The following is an 8,118-nucleotide window of genomic DNA, read 5'->3' as shown; positions in this document are numbered from 1 at the left end:
CTGGATAAATTCTGTATTTTCATAAGATTTAAGTTTAAGACTCTTTAGTCCCTGGTCACATGATCTTGTGATGACGTAGGGATAAAATGTCTTTAGAAGATTGTTGCTGTTGTGGCCCTCTCACTGTTACTGCTGAGTATTGGGGTCCAGATCGTTCTGTAATAGAAGCATCTGACTGGACTGGAATAATATGAGAAGAGAACTTTGAATCAAATCTAAATTTCACAATTTAAATTGTTTATTTAGCATTCATGTAAGAATAAATTATACCATGCATGAACCAAACTAAACCAAAAATATGGATTATATGGTCATTCTATGTCAAGACAACATGTGTCTGTGTCATCGGTTCTGTTGTGTTAAAAATTGCCCTTACTTTCCCCAATCTTACTGGATATGGTACTTCATTGTAGAATCATTATTCCCAACATATTTCTTCATTCAGCCGGAAACTATTCGTGACCTCTAAGGGTAGTCACTCCTCAAGTGACTCATCATGACAAAGGCCCCTTAGGTTACTTGTATTTTCCTTGGCTGAACGAAGAAAAATATTTGGGAATTATATATAAGTTTACAAATGATACTCTGGTGTTTCTGTCAGCAAGAAACCCATAAGATATTTTATATGTTTATGTTGATAGGACCAGTGGAACGTTGAAGTAAATGATCAAGGTTTTGTACCAGCAACTGAGAAGATAGATTCAGTGCAGTCCTCATCCCAGGGTAACTTGGCTGATGAAGTCAATAGTATTGCCAACAGACAGAGACAGAGACAGAGACAGATCGAAGATCAGTAAGTTACTATAATTATCACCATGGGTTTCTTACAGAGAAGTTGCACAATGTTGATGGAAGAAAGTCATGAAATTTACATTTTAGATGCAGCATTTTAGCAAAGATTTTTGAACCTTTGTAACATTGACTATAGTTTGATAGGGAACCCTGGTAAAACAGCTATGGAATTCTGGGACATTTGACCTACTTCCCAGCTTGACAATGATGTATAGAATGTTGCAGGCAAACCTAAGTAAGTTTACTGACCTCAAAAAAGATTTTTTGACAAGTTTGTGATGAAGCACTATATACATTGTACTATCCATTCGACACACCTGTAACGTTATCAAATTGGCTAAAGTAAAGTGCTAAAATGTGTTTAATTTCTGTTTAGATACACACATTTGCTGGAGATAGCCAATAAAAGAAAACGTTGTCTGGAAGATTCATGGACTCAACACATGCTGAGACGTGAAGCTGGTGATCTCTTGGCAGCCAACAAGACCAGACTGACAGAAATTAATGAAATGACTACCGCCATACAAGTTGAAAGAAGTCAAGAAGTACAGAGTGTGGCTGCTCATATCCAGGTTAGGATGTGTTCTATAGGTTCAGAGATGTGTAAGTTTATCTATGTAACATTCTGAAATACTTCACTTTACTTTTTTTTGTAGCATAGTATTATGTTACATAGAGACGCTCATTAGACAAAAGTTTATGATCTGTAATCATTTTAATATTTCATATCATTCATAGAATATTCGCATAAGTCAAATCTATACAATTTTGTATGATCATGACCTTGCGAGACACATTAGTCGGTTTTTTGAGGACATATTTGTCGTTTTTTTATGGTATTTGGTAAATTGGCTACAAACTAACTTCACAATTGCAAGTCAAAACTACGAGAGTCAATCTAAGTATGGTACTTCCATTGACCTCACTGTACTAACAAGTACATGATTTCTCATGTTCAAAATAGATTTTCAATGATTTGCTATCCATACCCTCTGAAAATATGAATGGCTAAAGCTGTTTGATGATGTATCTAATCTTGTCCTATTTACGAAATCTAACTGTATTTGCCAAAAACAATTGGCCTAGACTTGTTGCGACAGCAGTCGCCAACTTACAATCACACGATATGTTCTCCAACGAGTTGTGCCGAAGATGTGTGTACTACTGTGCAGTAGTGATATACCAATCGATTCAAGTTTCTGTGTGGTGGTAAATTTGTTTGTTAACAATGTCTGTTGATATCAATTTCTTTGAGTGTTCAGCGTAGCATTGTGGCATGCAATCATCACTGATGAAATCGACACAGTGTAGTTAGTATCTATTGTTTTTCGACTACCTAGCCTAGTTATATATCATCCCATTCTGGTAGAGGTTTGACACATCTCATGTGTGAATGGTTTTCTACACTATATAATCTCGAGTGTGCCATATTGATAATCTAAACATTTACTAGAGGGTCTTACAATGTCAGAATGCCAAATACATTTGAGGTGTTGTTTAGTTCTTTCAAAACACTACAAATACGCGAAAAACATCATAATTCACATTTTTCCACCCTTTTTTAAAAGCTTTGGTGGTACTTTGTTAATCATGGCAATGGAGTGCAACATTTTTTGGTTGATAAAACATGATTTAAAAAAACTTCTGGTCTTTTGACATAGCATGGAGAGTTAAATTTGTGAACATGATGACTCTATTCAGTCAAAATGACAGGGTTGAGTAGGCAAGTGGATAAAACTTTGAGAAATAGACCATGGTTTATAGGTGGATGTACCAGGTTACAGAACACCTGGTGTTCAAGTATGCAGTGAATATATCATTAGACAACCACTCTGCTGACAAAATTGTGTTCCCAGCCCGACCTGTCTTAGAATTAAACCAATTCATATATACTCAGACAATTTGACAACGTGTATGATATTATATGCATATCAGTTATTTCCCCGTTTATGGCCAAAACAAATCTCTTCTTACGTCAACAGTGCTCAAACTGAAGTTACATTACCAAAACTTCATCCTGGACTATTTTGCATCTGAGGCTTTCAAAAATCCTTATTGTGTAATCCTGCATCAAAAAACATGTATTGGAAAAACAGTTCACAGGAAATTAATTTATAATACTTTGACTGGCAATAATATACTACATTTTATTTGCCACCAATTGAGTATAACATTCACAATTTACTGGGAAGTGTGGTTTCTTTACAATGATGAAGGGAAACACATCGTGTGTGCCTCATGTCTATAATGTATGTATACATTGTGACTGTCTAGTAACTACCTCTTGCTGTCCATGAATTTGTGTTTTTTGGGGACAATAAGTGCTCCATACAATCGATACTCAAAGAATATGTGTAGTGGTGTGGCTTACAATCACCATCACTAAGGGTATAGGATACTGCCATTAAAAGAGCTAAATATGTTGAAGAGCTAAACCTGTTTTTCTGAAAGTCATCGGTTCAGATTTATATGTGCAATCAGTAACATACATGTAAATGACAAATATGAGTTTCATTACACATCAACAATTTATGAAATATCACTTTAAAAATGCCAACAAGTTCTGAAGACACAAGTACAATAAATGAATGATTTACAGAAAATAGAATAATGGTAAAATTCAACAATGGTAAGTTGCGCCTTATAAGTTATGGGGTCAACAATTTTCCATTGTGACTTCTTCTCCATTGTAAGAAAAGTATCATCATCTATCAGCTATGATGACCTACAGCATTATGTACCAAGTCTACCACCTATAAAGATGAATATAATAAAGTAATCTATTTGATCTTAAAATAATTTCATAAATTCAAAACTTAATATTAATTATAATCATTTGACTCTAGACTGTTCCTGTCAGTATGCACACCTACAGCTTATATTTTTAGAATCATATTATTACAATAAATGTTGCAATTTGTCTTTGAGCTAATTGTCAAAACAGTCAACAATGAAATATCCAATTGCAATATTACACAAAACGCTTTGAATGAAGTAACTTCTGATAATGTTTGATGAACTTCAGGTTTAAGTTTTCATAATTCCACTACAAATTTGGGGTACTTAACATAATGTAGCAAGTCCACGTTTGTGGCATAATTCCACAAACACAAATCAACAACAAAAGTCGCAAATTAATGCAAGATTGGAAAAGTCATGATGAGAACCTTGACTCGTTCTGTTGTGAACTTACAACAGTTTATATAGCGTGTGGTGTCTAGTTTGGAAATTGTTCAAAGGAAAATGATTGCCTCACAGGTGTATGATTTGGGTAAAAAAATGTGGGTTTTTTTTGGTTAGAAAAAATTAAAATGTAAACCTACTGGGGGCAGATCAGTCTGAAATTGGGTGGGAACTTTCTTCGAGGGGTTTATAGTAAAAAGAATTTCATTATATGATGCTCCTAATAGTGATATGCAAATTAGGTATACAAATATGAACTATTTGGTCAAAAATCTTTAATTCCGAAAGGACTTTGCTGATTTGTCTGTAATTTCACAGGGATGTTTCTTGGAATGTACAGATCAGTGAATATTAATCACATGATGATGCCATGAGTGATATGCAGATTATGGTTAAATACATAAATAAATAAACATTCAAAACATGTATGTAAATGGGACTATTAAACAGCAAGAGCACGCCTATAGCAACAGTCAAATGATCACATGTATTGCAAAGATATTATCAGAGATTCATAGGCAGATGAATGAACATTCAAAAAATGTATGCAAATATGTCTAGCAACATGACCACTCCCATACCAACAGTTAAATGATTGTGTATATTGCAAATGTAACAACAGGGCTGGATGGATAGGTAACTGTGATGACTTCTATTCATTATCTGTACCAAAAGTGGCATCTTGACCTTATTTGAACCATAAATCGTACAGATTCAAATTTGATGTGTAGTTAGGAAATTACTTAGACTTGGATGTACACAGTGTGCATACACGTGTGGGTTCTATTGCTGTGAATATATTGGTACAGTACCTGATAGCATCCATAAGGGTTGTAAAATATAAGACTCTTCAGTTTAATTTTTATTGATTGTAATTTGTTTCATATGACTACTGACAGGCAATGTAGACTCACTGATCTATTTTTTTGTTTTTGTGTGGAGAATGGGTTTATTATGGGTTTTTTTTTTGTGTTCTGAGCAAGTCATAACAATGGGATCACAGCCTCTTACAGTATCAAATCCTGAAAAAGAGAAAGAGCAAAAAATTATACCAAAACTACCAAAAGAGTGTGGATAGTGACAATATTATATTTTTGCTCAAACTATAGATAAATATAGTAATTATATGAACTTTGATGTCATTTTTGCCCTGATTGGCATGTACCGGTATGTAGTCTAAACGATTATTGCAAGTGTGAACTATAGTGATTTCAATCTGCCATTTGTCATGGAATTATGCCTTGAAACAACAAAAATCTAACAAAAACAAGAAATATATGAAGTGAAAGTTCAAGAAATCCAAATTTTTAAATATAGTGACCATGATTGTGTAAATCATACAGAGGTGAATTTACCAAAAGTTGAGGTAGCACACATGGAACAGATTATGTGAAAGTCACGAAAACAATATTCTATTCATGTTCAAATTTTACAAAACAATATACTTAACTACATAAAAATGACAGTTGATAATCTAAAATGCTGTAACGACTGATAATATTTCTAAAGCGAAAACAAAACAAAACATATCAGGCTCTCCAATGGTCAGTGAGTGGAATGCAGGCATCTCAGATTTGAAGGGAAATCTCATTAACATTAAAATTTGTACCCAAGTTAATTAACTGAATAACTTTGCCATAAACACACAAGTTGGGGACTTAATATCTTTGGGACTATGTCTTCAATTGTTTGAAATGTTATTGCTATACAAGTCAGAAGAATAAACAGATTTTGATACTAAAATAAAGTTAATGTATAAATAGTATTTCATGTTGTCATAAACAGCTAAAATAAAGTTACTGTATAAATAGTATTTCATAATGTCATAAACAGCTAAAATAAAGTTACTGTATAAATAGTATTTCATATTGTCATAAACAGCTAAAATAAAGTTACTGTATAAAAAGTATTTCATATTGTCATAAACAGCTAAAATAAAGTTACTGTACAAATAGTATTTCATAATGTCATAAACAGCTAAAATAAAGTTACTGTATAAATAGTATTTCATATTGTCATAAACAGCTAAAATAAAGTTACTGTATAAATAGTATTTCATATTGTCATAAACAGCTAAAATAAAGTTACTGTATAAATAGTATTTCATATTGTCATAAACAGCTAAAATAAAGTTACTGTATAAATAGTATTTCATATTGTCATAAACAGCTAAAATAAAGTTACTGTATAAATAGTATTTCATATTGTCATAAACAGCTAAAATAAAGTTACTGTATAAATAGTATTTCATATTGTCATAAACAGCTAAAATAAAGTTACTGTACAAATAGTATTTCATAATGTCATAAACAGCTAAAATAAAGTTACTGTATAAATAGTATTTCATAATATCATAAACAGCTAAAATAAAGTTACTGTACAAATAGTATTTCATAATGTCATAAACAGCTAAAATAAAGTTACTGTATAAATAGTATTTCATATTGTCATAAACAGCTAAAATAAAGTTACTGTATAAATAGTATTTCATATTGTCATAAACAGCTAAAATAAAGTTACTGTATAAATAGTATTTCATATTGTCATAAACAGCTAAAATAAAGTTACTGTATAAATAGTATTTCATATTGTCATAAACAGCTAAAATAAAGTTACTGTACAAATAGTATTTCATATTGTCATAAACAGCTAAAATAAAGTTACTGTATAAATAGTATTTCATATTGTCATAAACAGCTAAAATAAAGTTACTGTATAAATAGTATTTCATATTGTCATAAACAGCTAAAATAAAGTTACTGTACAAATAGTATTTCATATTGTCATAAACAGCTAAAATAAAGTTACTGTATAAATAGTATTTCATATTGTCATAAACAGCTAAAATAAAGTTACTGTACAAATAGTATTTCATATTGTCATGAACAGCTAAAATAAAGTTACTGTATAAATAGTATTTCATATTGTCATAAACAGCTAAAATAAAGTTACTGTATAAATAGTATTCCATGTCATAAACAGCTAAAATAAAGTTACTGTATAAATAGTATTTCATATTGTCATGAACAGCTAAAATAAAGTTACTGTATAAATAGTATTTCATATTGTCATAAACAGCTAAAATAAAGTTACTGTATAAATAGTATTCCATGTCATAAACAGCTAAAATAAAGTTACTGTATAAATAGTATTTCATATTGTCATGAACAGCTAAAATAAAGTTACTGTATAAATAGTTTTTCATATTGTCATAAACAGCTAAAATAAAGTTACTGTACAAATAGTATTCCATGCCATAAACAGCTAAAATAAAGTTACTGTATAAATAGTATTTCATATTGTCATAAACAGCTAAAATAAAGTTACTGTATAAATAGTATTTCATATTGTCATAAACAGCTAAAATAAAGTTACTGTACAAATAGTATTTCATATTGTCATAAACAGCTAAAATAAAGTTACTGTATAAATAGTATTTCATAATCTCATAAACAGCTAAAATAAAGTTACTGTATAAATAGTATTTCATATTGTCATAAACAGCTAAAATAAAGTTACTGTATAAATAGTATTTCATATTGTCATAAACAGCTAAAATAAAGTTACTGTACAAATAGTATTTCATATTGTCATAAACAGCTAAAATAAAGTTACTGTACAAATAGTATTTCATATTGTCATGAACAGCTAAAATAAAGTTACTGTACAAATAGTATTTCATATTGTCATGAACAGCTAGATATGTTTATCTGTCAAAGTAACCCTATTTGACTGTATTCTTTGGAAATGCATGTGAACATGTACAAAATGAGTACCGTAGTCATTACATATATGATTATACCAGAGGTAATAGAGTTGGAACGTACCCATATTATATATATATATATATATATATATATATATATATATATATATATATATATATATATATATATATATATATATATATATATATATATATATATATAATCTGCAATGAAACTATTTAGATAAAAACTTTGACTTATTCTAAGCACAGATGACTCATGACTGTAAATTACTTGCATACCAAGTATACAGAGAATTATGAACAGCTAAAACTTTGATTCAAGTGGCCAGAATTGCTAATTCAGAACTAGACCAGAGAATAATCATTGCCTTTCAAATCTAGCAATCATGCTGGTTTTAAAATCTGTTGTCTCG

The sequence above is a fragment of the Glandiceps talaboti genome, chromosome 20, assembly GCF_964340395.1.
Source record: "Glandiceps talaboti chromosome 20, keGlaTala1.1, whole genome shotgun sequence".
NCBI lineage: Eukaryota > Metazoa > Hemichordata > Enteropneusta > Spengelidae > Glandiceps > Glandiceps talaboti.
The sequence above is the reverse complement of the archived record's forward strand: the minus strand, read 5'-3'. Positions refer to the sequence as shown.